Source organism: Pinus tabuliformis, chromosome Q, assembly GCF_031772625.1.
Source record: "Pinus tabuliformis cultivar Carrire ecotype Pingquan chromosome Q, CPIR1, whole genome shotgun sequence".
NCBI lineage: Eukaryota > Viridiplantae > Streptophyta > Pinopsida > Pinales > Pinaceae > Pinus > Pinus tabuliformis.
Window position 1 is genome coordinate 145,557,591 of NC_142296.1, and position 16,324 is coordinate 145,573,914.

Here is a 16,324-nt window from a genome sequence, read left to right on the forward strand (position 1 = left end):
CTAATATAAACATTATAGACACTAAAATAAACTTGATTGAGCATCGTTGATTTTGGTATTGAGACAATCCTTATCACAATTCCATGTTGGACCATGGTTGACCATGGTTGACATCACAATAAACCATGTTTGAAGGAGTAATAATAAACCCAAGAGACTGATATTATAAACCGAAAGGAACAATAAAGCCTAAGGGATTAATACTAAAACTCCATGGGATTATGAACCTAAGGGCATAATATTAAAACTATGGGACTAATATTATAAACCCAAGGTATAAAAACCCTAAGATAAATATTAAAAATACTAACATAAACATGGTTGAGCATGATTGATTTTCATATTGAGACAATCCTTGTCATAATGCAACATTGGACCATGGTTGAACATGGTTGACCATTGTTGAATAATATTAAACCATAGGAATATGAACGCTTGCATCAATAAACCCAAGGGATTCATATTATAAACCCAAGGGAATAATAAACCGAAGGTATAAAAATTATAAACCCAATGTACATAAACCCTAACATGAATATTATAAACCCTAAAATAATCATGGTTGACCATTGTTGATTTCCATATAGAGACAAGCATTGTCACAATGCAACGTTGGACCATGGTTAACCATGGTTGACCATGATTGATTTTCATATTGAGATAATCCTTTTTAGAACACAACGTTGGACCATGGTCGATTTCCATATCCATATGGTTTGACCATGGTTGAACATGGTTGGCTATGATTGACCATGGTTTACCATGATTAATATTACAAACCTAATGGATTGATATTATAAACCTAAGGGAATAAAAAACCCAAGGGAATAGAAAACCCAAGGGATTAATACTAAAACCCCTTGGGATTATGAACCCAAGGGAATAAGAATCAACTCAACGGACTAATATTATAAACCCAATGTATATAAATCCTAAGATAAACTTTATAAGCACAAAAGTAAACGTGATTGACCATGGTTGATTTTCATATTGAGACAATCCTTATCACAATGCCATGTTGGACCATGGTTGACCATGGTTAATTTTCATATCGAGACAATTTTTGTCACAATGCGATGGTGGACCATGGTTAGTCATGGCGTATTTTCATATCGACACAATTTTTTTCACAACGTGATGTTCAAGTATTTTTGACCACGATTGACAATGGTTGACTAGGTTTGTTTCTATAAAACATGCTTGACCATCATCAACCATGGTTGACAATCATTGACCATGATTCTCCATGATTGTCAATGATTTTTATATGGGGACAATTTTTTCATAATGTGAGATCGGACCATGATTGACTGCAGTTGACCATGGTTGGTTATGGTTGGCCATGGTAGACCATGATTGATATCATAAACCCAAGTTAATAATAAACCCCAAGGGGTTGATATTATGAACCCAAGGGAAACATAAACCCAAGGGATTAATACTAAAACCCCAAGGGATTATGAGCCCAAGGGAATAATATTAAACCCAAGGGACTAATATTATAAATCCAACATTGGTAAACCCTAATATAAATATTATAAACACTAAAATAAACATGGTTTATTTTCATGGCGAGACAATCCTTGTCATAATGCGACATTCAACCATGGTTGACCATGGTTGGCTATGATTAACAAGGGTTGGCCATGAATGATATTATAATCCTAAGGGAAAAATAAGCCCAAGGGATTGATATTATAGACAGAAAGGAATAATAAACCCAAGGGAATAAAATTCAACCCAAGGGACTATATTATAAACCCAACGTATATAAAGTCTAAGATAAATATTATAAACACTAAAATAAGCATGATTGACCACCATTTATTGTCATATTGAGACAATCCTTGTCACAATTCCTTGTTGGACCATGGTTGACCATGGTTGAGATCATAATAAACCGTGGTTGACCAAGGAATAATAAACCCACGCGATTGATATTATAAACCCAAAGGAACAATAAACCGGAAGGATTAATACTAAAAACCCAAGGGATTATGAACCTAAGGGAGTAATATTAAACCCAAGGGACTAATATTAAAAACCAAAGGTATATAAACCCTAAGTGAAACAATTTTTTTCATAATGTGAGATCAAATCATTATTGACCACAGTTGACCATGATTTATTATTGGTTGACCATGGTTGCTTTTAATTAAATATTTTTAAATAATTATCTACCATGTTGGACCATGGTTGAACATGGTTAATTCCATATCGAGACATTTTTTTATCACAATGCGACGTTGAACCATGGGTGATCATGGTTGATTTTCATATCGAGATAATTTTTGTCACAACATGACATTCAAGCATGTTTGACCACGATTGACAATGGTTGACCATGTTTGTTTCTATAAAACATGGTTGACCATCTTCAACCATGGCTGACCATGGTTGATCATGATTGTCCATGATTGTCAATGATTTTTATATGTCGACAAATTTTGTGATAATGCGAGATCAGACCATCATTTACTATAGTTAACCATGGTTGACTATGGTTGACCATGATTGATATTATAAACCCAAGTTAATAATAAACCGAAGGGATTGATATTATGAACCCAAGGGAATAATATTAAACCCAAGGGACAAATATTATAAACCGAACATTGGTAAACCCTAATAAAAATATTATAAGCACTAAAATAAACATGGTTTATTTTCATGGTGAGACAATCCTTGTCACAATGCAACATTCAACAATGGTTGACCATGGTTGGCTATGATTGAAAATGGTTGACCATGATTGATATTATAAACCCGAAGGAATAATAATCCCAAGGTCTTAATACTAAAAACCCAAGGGAATAATGTTCAACCCAAGGGACTATTATTTATAAACGCAACATACATAAACCCTAAGATAAATACTATAAACACTAAAATAAACATTATTGACCATCATTGGTTGTCATATTGAGACAATCCTTATCACAATTCCATGCTGGACCATGGTTGACCATGGTTGAGATCATAATAAATCATGGTTGACCGGGGAATAATAAACCTAAGCGATTTATATTATAAACCCAAAGGAAGAATAAACCCAAGGGATTAATACTAAAAACCCAAGGGATTATGAACCTAAGGAATAATATTAAACCCAAGGGAATAACATTATAAACCCAAGGTATATAGTCCCTAAGTAGAGACAATTATTGTCATGATGAGAAATTAGATCATTATTGACCACAGTTGACCATGGTTTCTTTAAATTAAATATTATTGAATAATAATAATAATATGAATATTAATTCATTAAATAATAATAATAATTAATTCTTTCTCACAATGTGACGTTGGACCATGGTTGATTTTCACATTGAGACAGTCTTTATCACAAAGCGACATTTGAGCACAATAAAGCGAAGGGATTAATAAATAAAGTCCAAGGGATTATGAAAGTGAGGGAATAATATTAAACCAAAGGGAGTAATATTACAAACCCAAGGTACATAAACCCTAAGTGGAGATAATTTTTTTCGTAATGCGAGATGAATAGTTGAACATGATTGATATTATAAACCCAAGTTAATAATAAACCCAAGGGAAACATAACCCAATGGGATTAATACTAAAACCCCAAGGGAATAATATTAAACCCAAGGAACAATATTATAAACCCAACATTGGTAAACCCTAATATAAATATAATAAACACTAAAATAAACATGGTTTATTTTCCCAGTGAGACAATCCTTGTCACAATGTGACATTCAACCATGGTTGACCATGGCTGGATATGATTGACAATGGTTGACCATGATTGATATTATAAACCTAACGAAATAATAAACCCAAAGGATTGATATTATAAATCCAAAGGAATAATAAACCCAAGGGATTATGAAACCAAGGGAATAATATTCAACCCAAGGGACTAATATTATAAACCCAACGTATATAAACCCTATGATAAATATTATAAACACTAAATTAAACATGATTGACCATCATTGATTGTCATATTGAGGCAATCCTTATCACAATTCCATGTTGGACCATGGTTGAGCATAGTTGACCATGGTTGACATCGTAATAAACCATGGTTGACCGTGGAATAATAAAACCCAAACGATTGATATTATAAACCCAAAGGAACAATAATCCCAATGGATTAATACTAAAAACCCAAGGGATTATGAACCTAAGGGAATAATATAAAACCCAAGGGACTAATATTATAAACCCAAGGTATATAAACCCTAAGTGGAGACATTTTTTGTCATAATGCTAGATGAGACCATTATTGACCATGTTTGCTTTAGATTAAATATTATTAAATAATAATAATACTATGAATATTAATTAAATAAATAATAATAATAATAATAATTAACTCATATTTAAATAAAAATAATTATTAATGATAATAATTAATTCTTTCTCACAATGTGACGTTGGACCGTGGTTGATCGTGGTTGGCCATGGTTGATTTTCATATTAAGAAAATCTTTGTCACAAAGTGACATTTCCGCACAATAAACCGAAGGGATTAATACTAAAAGCCCAAGGGATTATGAACCTCAGGGAATAATATTAAAGCCAAGGGACTAATATTATAAACCCAAGGTATATAAACCCTAAGTGGAAACAATTTTTGTCATAATGTGAGATGAGACGATTATTGACCACAGTTGACCATGGTTTCGTATGGTTGACGATGGTTTCTTTTAACTAAATACTATTATATAATTATTGACCATGTTGGACCATGGTTGAAAATGGTTAATTTTCACATCCAAACATTGTTTTTCACAATGCGACACTGAACCATGGGTGATCATGGTTGATTTTCATATCGAGATAATTTGACCACAATTGACAATGGTTGACCCTGTTTATTTCTATAAAACATGGTTGACCATGATTGTCAATGATTTTTATATGCAGACAAATTTTGTCATAATGCGAGATCAGACCATGATTGACTATAGTTGACCATGGTTGATTATGGTTGACCATGGTTGACCATGATTGATATTATAAACCCAAGGGATTGATATTATGAACCCAAGGGAAACATAAACCAAAGGGACTAATATTATAACCCCAAGGGATTATGAACCCAAGGGAATAATATTAAATGCAAGGGACTAATATTATAAAACCAACATTGGTAAACCCTACTATAAATATTATAAACACTAAAATAAGCATGGGTTATTTTCATGGTGAGACAATCCTTGCCACAATGTGACATTCAACCATATTTGACCATGGTAGGTTATGATTGACAATGGTTGACCATGACTGATATTATAAACCTAAGGGAATAATAAACCCAAAGGATTGATATTATAAACCCAAAGGAATAATAAACCCAAGTGATTAATACTAAAACCCCAAGGGATTATGAACCCAAGGGGAAAATATTCAACCCAAGGGATTAATATTATAAACCCAAAATATATAAACCTTAAGATAAATATTATAAACACTAAAGGAAACACGCTTGACCATCATTGATTTTCATATTGGACAATCCTTATCACAATTCCATGTTGGACCATGGTTGACCATGGTTGACATCATAATGAACGCAACCGAGCGATATTATAAACCCAAAGGAACAATAAACCCAAGGGATAAATAGTAAAAAAACAAGGGATTACGAACTTAAGGGAATAATATTAAACCCAAGGGACTAATATTATAAACCCAAGGTATATAAACCCTAAGTGGAGACAATTTTTGTCATAATGCAAGATCAGACCATTATTGACCATAGTTGACCATGGTTGCTTTAAATTAAATATTATTAAATAATAATAATAATATGAATATTAGTTAATTAAATAATAATAATAATAATTAATTCTTTCTCACAATGTGATGTTGGACCATGATTGATCGTGGTTGGCCCTGGTTGATTTTCATATTGAGACAATCTTTGTCACAAAGCGACATTTGAGCATGGTTGACCATGGTTGACTGTGATTCACTATGGTTGACCCAAAGGAATAACAAACCATTGAGATTAATACTAAAAACCCAATATTGACCATGGTTGACCATGTTTCATTCTATAAAACATGATTGACCATGATCAACCATGAGTGACCATGGTTGACAATGATTGTCCATGATTTTTATATGGAGACAATTTTTTCACAATGCGACATCCCACCATGGTTGGTTATTGTTGATCATGATTGATATTCTAAACCCAAGTTAATAATAATCGCGAGGGATTCATATTATGAACCCAAGGGAAAAATAAACCCTAATATATTCTACCAAAACCCCATGATTGACCATGGTTGAGAATGGTTGACCATGATTACTATTATAAACCTAAGGGAATAATAAGCCAAGGGATTGATATTATTAACCCAAAGGAATAATAAACCAAAAGGATTAATACAAAAACCCCAAGGGATTATGAACCCAAGGGAATAATATTAAACCCAAGGGACTAATATTATAAACCCAATGTATAAAAACCCTAAGATAAATATTAGAAAGACTAAAATAAACATGGTTGAGCACAATTGATTTTCATATTGAGACAATACTTGTCACAATGCGACATTGGACCATGGTTGATTATAGTTAACCATTGTTGAATAATATTAAACCCTAGGAATATGAACCATTAGATCAATAAATCCAAGGGATTTATTATTATTATTATTATTATTATTATTATATAATGTATCATTGTGACAATGATTGTAGTGTTGCTTGGTGCTTGTCATACTCTGATGTTGCTTGTCCCATGGTTGACCACGGTCGATCATGGTTGAACACGTTGGACATTGATTAACCATACCTGACCATGATTGACCATATCCAACCATGGTTAACCGTATTCAACCAAGGTAGAGCTTGGAATGTTCTAGGTTTGCTTTGGTTGCCAAGGATGATCATGGTTATGACTATGGTTCACCAAAGATGACCACAAGATCGTGACCATAGTTGTGAATATGGTTGACTAAAGTTGACCACGGTTTTCCTTGGTTAAGCATGATTGGACATGGTTTGATATATTTGGGCATGGTCAACCATAATTTTCCATGATAGAATGTGGTTTTCCATTTTTACAATGGTTGACCACGTTCAACCATACAAACCTTGGTTTACCATGTTTGACCATTATGGATGGGTAAAGAAAAAGGTTTCCTATGTCGAAAGGGATGAACATGGTTGACCAAGGTTAACCATGGTTTATTATAACTAATAAATCTTGTACATCGTTGAGCATGGAAGACAATGAATGATAATGATATTAAAAATGTTAATGTTAATATCATTAAATTTTTATTAATTAGTTTATTATTTATTTATTAATATTAATATTAATATTAAATCTAATTATATTAACCATGTTAATGTGTTAGATAATCTTCGGCATAATCACATAACCAATCTTGTGTCGACGCGTTTCGAACCAACCAGTGTGGTTCATCGTCAGGACATGTTAATGTGTTTAATAATATTGATCTTGTTAATTAAATATTATTAATATCTATATTATAATTTAAATGTTATTAATAATATTAATGGTATTAGGTTAATAACATTAAATGCTAACCATTTTTAAAAATTATTATTATTAATAATATTATTTTTAATATCAATTTGAATGTTGTAATAATAATAATAATAATTGATGATGATATATATCAATATTAATGTTTTAAATGCTTATGATTAACCATAGTTGATCTAGGCTTGTTATGGTTGAACATTATTGGCCATGGTTGGATATATTTCAGCATGTTGATCATATTTTTCTATGATAGAATATGTTTGTCCAATTTTACAATGTTTGACAACCTTAAACCATAGAGAGCTTCATGACCATGTTTCGGCATTCTAACCTTTTTTGGCCATTCCCTTGGGTTTATATTAGATCTAAATTTTTATTAACAATTATTACACACTAAATATTATTAATATTATTTATCAAAACTAGTGTTAATTCTACTTATATTGACCACGTTAATGCGTTTAATAATATTGATATTATTAGTTAAATCATATTAATATTATTATTATATTTTAAATATTATTAATAATTCTAATATTACTATGTTACTAATATTAAATACTAATAATTTTAAAAATAATTAAAATTAATAACATTGATGATATTATTTTCTAGACATTATGAATATTATTATATTAATTATATTATGAAAACCTCAAAACTTAACACTAATACCAAAACATTAAATTTTAAGGGACACTTTAACCTAAAATATTAAAACATAAGATCTTAGATTTCTCAATTTTCACATTACTTGAATCACCAATTGAACTATCCCTAGAACAAATTTCAATATATAATTAATTAACTTAAGTAAATAATAATTTAATATATTTAAAAAAAATTAAAAAATGTAACGTTATAGTCACAATAAAAAATATAATTAATTAACATAATTAGATGATGTTGTTGACGGTAATAATCCATTATGATAAAGGATAAAGATGAACAAGACAAAGTGATGAAAATGACCATTTCTGTAAATAAAAAACTATTGAGAAAGAAAACATTATTTGTGTGGTTTCCCTAGCATGGACCCAATACAACCAACAAGGCTTATGTGAATTAAAAGATAAAGTATTAAAAACTAAATTGCATTTGTGTCAATGGCCATTGCATCTGCACAGGCTATGGAAGAGATTCAAATCTCCCTTGATGCTGCCCTAACTCTACCATACAAATCTCCATATCTACATGCATGCACATGGTTGAACACTTATAAAAACCCTAATTTCAAGATGAAATATGTAGAAAAAACCTACTTTAAAAAAAAATATAAAACCTCAGGAAATCCCCAATAATATTGCCCATGGTGCTAGGCACAACAAAATTATTGTAAAAGGTCATAAAGGCATAAAATTATTGGCTTAAGTGCGGGAAGTGAGCATTGTTATTAATGGTTTTTTTCACCATATTTAATAGAAACAACAACAAACAGAGCTCGTATTCTCCTCTTCTCTCATCCATACTCCTCTGCTTCTTACATGCACACTATTTGCACACTGTGTAATGGATTGTTCTAGTTCACCACCGCTTTCATGGGTCCCATCTGGACCTCCCTTTTCTGATCACAAAACAAGCCCAAAGAAATCCTCAATGCCTGTGGTTCATCCTCCCTTCTTGCACTCCCAACCTACAGCAAGCCTCGATTGAACCTTGCAGGGTGTGTACGTCTTGCAACATGGTATAGAGGATTGCAAGTTCACCCACTATGCTCTAGCCTAGAAGTGGTGGAGCTTAATACATTAGCGCCCTACAAAACACTAAAACCATAAATTATTTTAATTGATATAACAACAAAAGTATAAATAAATTAAATTAAAGAACAAAATTTTTACTAATCCAACATCATTTGAAAAAAAACAATATCATTTGAAAAAAACTCAAAAATAAGTTTGCTATATGTCAAATCATTGAGCATCCCACAATGTATTAATATATTCCACGAGTTTAATTCTAACTTAGAAAATGCAAAGCCTCACCAAAAATTTCAACACTCTTTTCTACCAGAAAATGACCAAAAATTTCAACGCTCTTTTTTACGAGAAAATCAAGAGAAAGATGTTTTAGAAATATTGGAGGAATTTCTTGTAATTACAAGTTGATTCAAAAAAATTATAATTTATTTTTGTTTAATTTTTTTAAACATATTTAAAAAAAACAACTTAATCATTGTATTATCCACTATAATTTAATCATGAATTTTGAATTTAAATTTCCAATAAATCAAGTAGACAAGACAAAAATAGTCATTTCACTACAACAATTTCAATAAAAAACATTTTACCTGATACCAACCAAAAAAAACCTAAAACTTAAAATAATTTTAATAAACATCATCAAAATACCCGTGAAAACAAGTTGCAATGGATGACATGAGATTATGAATCTTGTGTTACCCAAACTATGCACACAATTTTATTCAAAAATATTCGACTTTACATTAGTCATCTTGACATGCATTGGGAATTCAACACTACAGTTGTAACTACCATGGGTGTTTCAGGAGTTTCTCTCAACCATGGATGTTTCAGGAGATTCTCTTAGATTTCGGTTAGAGAGTGGATAGACAAAAAGGCATATAGCTACCAGATCATGAGGGCAAAGGGCATATAGCGAGTTCACCCAAACCCACTATGGCTAAAGAGATTTTCCATAAATATGAACAAGTTAATTTTGTATAATAGCATAGGTACCTAAATTAAATGACAGAAGAATGTTAATGTGAGTAGAGATTCATCCTAATAAATACTAAAATGCTTACTTGACACATTATATATTTTATGATATATTAAAAAATATCACAATTATATGAATAAATATATATATTAATAAGTTTATATAAATTAAATTAATACTTATTTGGTATAATTTGTTCTACTCATTCTTGTGAGGATAATACTTATATTTTTTTCATATTTAAAAAAAAAAAATCAAGTTAGAGAAAGATTTCAGCGAAAATCACAAATGACAAGTGACAAATGACATTCCATGTGATTTTCGCTGAAATCTTTCTCTAACTTGATATGGATCACAGAAGCCTAAACTCTATTATTAAAAAAAATCAATTTCAATAATAAAAAAACCTAATATTATAAAAATATTAATAAATTAATAAAACCCCAATATAATAATTCAATATAATATAATCTTTGAAGATTTAATATAACCTTTTCTGTTTGTTACTTCTTTATATATTGCTGCTGGATAAATGCAAAAGCGCAAATTACAGACTATAAATTTTAACAAGTCTTCTTTTCTCATTGTACTATAGTCATTTACTATTATCTTGTGAGCAAATAAATAAATTAATTAATTTATAGGCTTTACTTTTCAAAACAAAAGGAAATGCTTACCATTTTTAATTATGAGACTTCAAAATCGAAACTATAAAAATATGAAATGAAATCGGAGCTAGTGAAATCGAAATCAAACTCGTAAAGGAATTCTAAGCTCAAAGGATAAAGGGACATGGATTCAATCTTCAAATAAATTAATAAATCTGGGCTACTATTAATTCAAATCACCTTGAAATATTTTACTGCTTACTGCAAGCCAGGTACCACATCCTCCCTTCCTCGGCCTTTTTTATCTCCAAATTCCATCCATCCCAATATCACCCTATGTTCTACCTAATCAACTAAATGGCGCCATTCCATCTCTCTTATAGCTCCAAATACCACCTTATGTATTTGTGATTCTTGGTTTATGGCCTAAGGCAACCCCTCCTTCTAGACATGGTCCAAATATTCAAAAAATAGTGTTTTACTCCCTCTACATGACTTTTCCCTGTACTAAACGCGTGTATACGTGGGTCAGTCTATACCCAACCCGCGTATATGTCTTAAAACACTTAAAAAAATTAAATTTCCTTAATTATGGGTGGAGCTCATGGGTTTTACACTTGATTTCATATTATTTCCCATGGCCCAATTGTTCCCAACTGTTTCCCAACTAAAAAACTACTTTAGGAGAAGTATAAAAAGACTTCAATGGGAAGGCCTTAAGGAGGAGAGAAAATAGAGAATTACTCTGCTGAGATTATCCCCTGATCAAGTCTGAAGATCCCTGTCCTTCAAGCACTTCCCCAAGCTCAGGAAACCCTTGTTTCCTTGAGAGTTGATATCCTTTCACTTGTGGGAGATATCCTTGTCTTGGTTATGGAAGTAGCCTTTTCAAGACTGGGACTAGACGGACCTCAAGGACAGTTCCGCTTGGAGCCAGAAGAGGAAGACTCGGGTGAACTCTTTCTATGTTTTGATTATAGTTATCTGCAATAAAAGAAACACTATCTTGTTCTTGATATCGACTTTGTTCATGCATCTGATATTATTGTTATGGTTTATGTATGAATGACTATTTCAATTTATAACTAACCATCTACTTATATGCTATAAAGTTGATTTCACTATAATGCTTTATTTATATGCTACCGTGTGTCTTTGAATTGGTTTTTTTGCAGGTTCAAAGATCGTGAGGAGTTACAGAGGGTTTGAACCCTGGCTAGAACTACCCGAACGAAGGACCCCCGGGTATGTACATCCTCGCATAGTTTGCTCGTTTAAGCATTTTGCCTGAGTTATTTGCTTGTTTCTTGTTGTAGATTACTCCTGCTCTGCTAGGGTACTGACCCAAATCCCTAGGGGACTTTATCCCTTAACAGAATTGGCGACTCCGCTGGGGACAACAATCTTGTTGTTCCTAGTTTGGGTTATTTAGTGCCAATCAGGGCTCAGCTTTCAATTTTCTTGCTGGGATTGTATTATCTGCCCTTGTAGGAACTCAGACTTCAAGTCTGATCCTTTTCATCAGGCCTCATTTTTGTTTTTTCTTGTAAACTTTTATATACACACCTTTGTCGAGTTATAGAAGTGTATACACACTAGTTTCTCTGAACTAAAGCCACGTATACGCAGGTTTATTTTGGCTAAAACATGTGTACACACAGCTGTGTAGAGACATAGTTGTGTATACATTTGTTTTGCATGATTTTTTCAAGTCTTTTTATCTGGAAAGATTTGTTTCTTGGCTTGTGTGCTTCCTGAGTGGTCAGTTTCTATTTTTAGATTTTAGTTTTTCAGTAAGCCTATTGTTTCAAGTTCTCTCCTACTTTGAAGAGTTTTTGGTCTCGGTTTGCTTTACAGTGAGTGTGATCATTTGTGTTTGAACACACAAGGCTTCTTGTAGAGGCTCTTGATTGTTCTGGTTTTCTAGAACAGAAGATTGCTTGCAATCTTTGTGTCAAACTTCATTTTTATGGTTTGCTTGCTTTGCTTCCTGTTAAGTTTGTGGCCATTCACTTCTTCTTGCTTTTCGAAAGTTGTTGTTGACAAATTTGAAAGTGTGTTTTTCTTGATTTCTTGATTAATGTCTTTAACCTCTTTTTGCTGCTTTTGGATCATTTAGTGCATCTTGAAACATCTATTTTGTTAAGTTTTCATTCGTGTTGAATTGACAACTTGCAAAGTTTCTTGGTGATTTTCTTTCGATCTTTAAGTCTTTGGTAGCATTTTGAGTACTTTGGAAAAGTTGATTTTATCGTTTTTTTGGAAAAAGAAAAGTCCTTCAAAAACATTGTTTTTGCTTTCTTTGTTGAATTTTGTGTTTGGTTTCTTTTGGCTTTTGAGAGTGTTTTGGGATCTTGGTGTTTAGTCCTTCTTGTTTTGGGAAAGATTTTGTGTTCAAAATTCTCATTCCTTTCAAAACGCTTAAGTTGGATTATAAAACAAGTTGTCTTCATTTTCTTTTTAGAGTAATATAGAATTTTTGCATCATCATGTACACCTTGCATTAGGGTAGTTTCGCATCATTAGAGCATCAATAGTTTTTTTTAGTTTTTGTGAGTTTGAAGTCTGTTGCAAGAAAAGAAAAATGGAAAAAAGTTATTTCTTTAATAGAAGTTTATTAGAACCTAAGTAGAAGTTGCTTTTCATCGAAGAACAAACAAGTGCATTGCATATAAGTTAGTTTTTCATTAATTTCTTTTGCATCAACGAACACCATTAGTTTCACTTCCGTATTGTCCCTTTGACTTAAAAAGAACAACCACTTAAAATCAAGTGCTAATAAAATAAACTAGAACTTTTTATATTGTCAATATGTACACCAATAATTTTTAGGTTATTTAGGGCCTTGGATTAGGCAAGAGGAAAGTAAGCACTCCAAGGTCACTCTAAATTGTCAAATGTAGAAGTCTGAATAGAGAGTGAAAATCCAATAGCGTTAGGGAGACCGGGAAAGCTCCATGACTGGGAGTTAAGCACGAGGGTTTTTGAAGATAAGGACGAGAGATACCCCCTCTCTTACTTGTCGGATCTTACTTCACGACTGTTCCACCCAGTTTCTGATACGAGTTGGTAACTTTAGATGCCTATCCTAGGGATCTACATAGGTGGCTGTGGAGGGGAATCCCGTGGCACCTGAGGTCGACGTTGCATCACTTTCAGTGGTACTTCTGGAGGGCACCCTTGCGAAGCTTGGGGGCTTGCACCGACAAAGGCTGTTGTTTGGAGGTCAGCATAACTTCCTCTGATACCTTCGCTAGTAGACCTAGGGTGTAATTACCCCAGTCTATTTTCGGAAGGCCCTTATTATTCACTTTCTTGTATTTTTGTGTCCGGTCCTAATCACCCAGAGCGGAAATACTTGGAAGTTGTTTGATTGTTGAATTCTTTTAGGGACATTTTTAGTGTGTGTTATATGCTCCTAGTTAGCTAGCTTCAAATTTCTTGAGTCTTTATGTTATGAAACCAGCTCAAGAAAAGATAGAAAAGATAGATCAACGCCTTAGAATTCAGCCTCTTCGGGGGGCAACCTCATTTACATTACATAAATGAACAATTCTTTGATGATACAAATGAAAATACCTCCTTTCTATATATAGGAGTCTAAGGGGTCATAATATAATCAGAGCCGACATAACAATAATAATGTAAGGGCACAATAATAACAATAGTGGGCTTCTATGGGGCACAAGAGTAATAATATGGGCACTACATGCAAGGAAAATTTTAAGAACCCCCCCTAAATTTATAAATATAATAAATGGGCGAATCTCCATGGTATATAGGAAAAATGGAAGGCGATTTTATCAATAATATAATATGTATATATAATTTTTTGGCGAATCTCTCACCAGGCATGGCGAATATTTTACTCAATTATAAAATCTTGTAAGATCTTGACGAGTCTTTCACTAAATAATAAAACTTTGTAAAGTCCTAGTGAATCTTAGCATAGGCTACATGCTGGTTTAATTCCCCCATTTAAATAGGCTACATTCCACGTGAATACCATGGGTCAATACCATGTGCCATTTTGGTGAATACCATGGGTCAATACCATGTGCCATTTTTATTTTTATTAATTCTAATATTAGGGTTAATAATGGTTTTTTGCATGGTATTAATGACAATCTAGTCCATGGTATTTGTCCCATAGTATTTTGGCCATAGGTTTCACCTAAATATAACCCATTTTTTGAGTGTTCGTAAATATAAGGTGACTTATGGAGTAAATATAAAAAAATGTTTTATTTGTTTACCATACCTCTCGTTTATTTATATTTTTATTAATTTACCATACCTCTTTTACAAATATGGTATTTGGCCCATAGGATTCACTTAAATAAAACCTCTTTCTTGAGCCTTCATAAATAGAACAAGGGTTATGGACTAAATATAAAAAGAGGTTTTATTTATTTACGATACGTCTAGTTTATTTATATTTTTATTTATTTACCATACCTTTTGAGTAAGTATAAAAAGACGTTTTATTTATTTACCATACCTCCACTTTACTTATATTTTTATTTGTTTACACCCTTACATGTATATAAGGGGACTTATGGAGTAAATATAAAAAATGTTTTATTTATTTACCATACCTCTCATTTATTTATATTTTCATTAATTTACCATACCTCTTTTATAAATATGGTATTTGGCCCATAGGATTCACTTAGATAAAACCTATTCTTGAAAATCGGCGAATGGATTCACTTAAATAAAACCTATTCTTGAAAATGGGCGAATGGAAGGTTGTAAGTCCTAATTTCAAGGGCTAAATTTACCTTTTTTACCCTCTCCCTTAAAATAAGGTGGGCTATTTGAGGTGATTTGTAAAAATGTACTATGATACAAAATATTCGCCCACTAAAAATTTAAAACCCCTTAATTTCGCCAAAGGGCGAACATTCGCCCCTAAAATTATCCTTGACTACATGGGTACATCAATATAATAAGTGGGTTGTACTAATAACAATAAGGGGTTACACTAGTAGTATAGGGGCCTAACATGCCCCTCTCCTTCAAAAAGCATTGTCCTCAATGCTTGAGTAGTTCTTGATGCTTCCGTATAAAATTCTTGTCCTCCCATGTGGAATATTCAACAGGTAAGTTCTTCCACTTGATGAGATACTCTGAAATTGATCGATTTCGTAGCTGTCAGGTTCTTGTTTCTATGACTACTCCAGGTTCCAATATGATTTTTTATTCCTCTTCAATTTCTCGAAATATTGTTTGCATTGGAATCTTTTGCAACTTTTGAATAAGTGGCCATACTTCTTTGTCCTTCTTCCATTCATCCCTTGCTTCATTTATCCAATTTGGTTGGATAATAGAAATAGCACAAAACAATGCTTCCACATCCTCATCCTTGAAGAGTTTTCCCATTCGGTAAGGTCGCCATTTGTTAAGTGCATGTAGTATTGCCAACATTTCCTTCTCATAAATAGCTTTCTTTAGATGTAGCAGTAAAAATGCCCAATCACCTACATCAAAACATTTTTCACTATGATGTTGATCTACCTGTTGTTTCATTTGA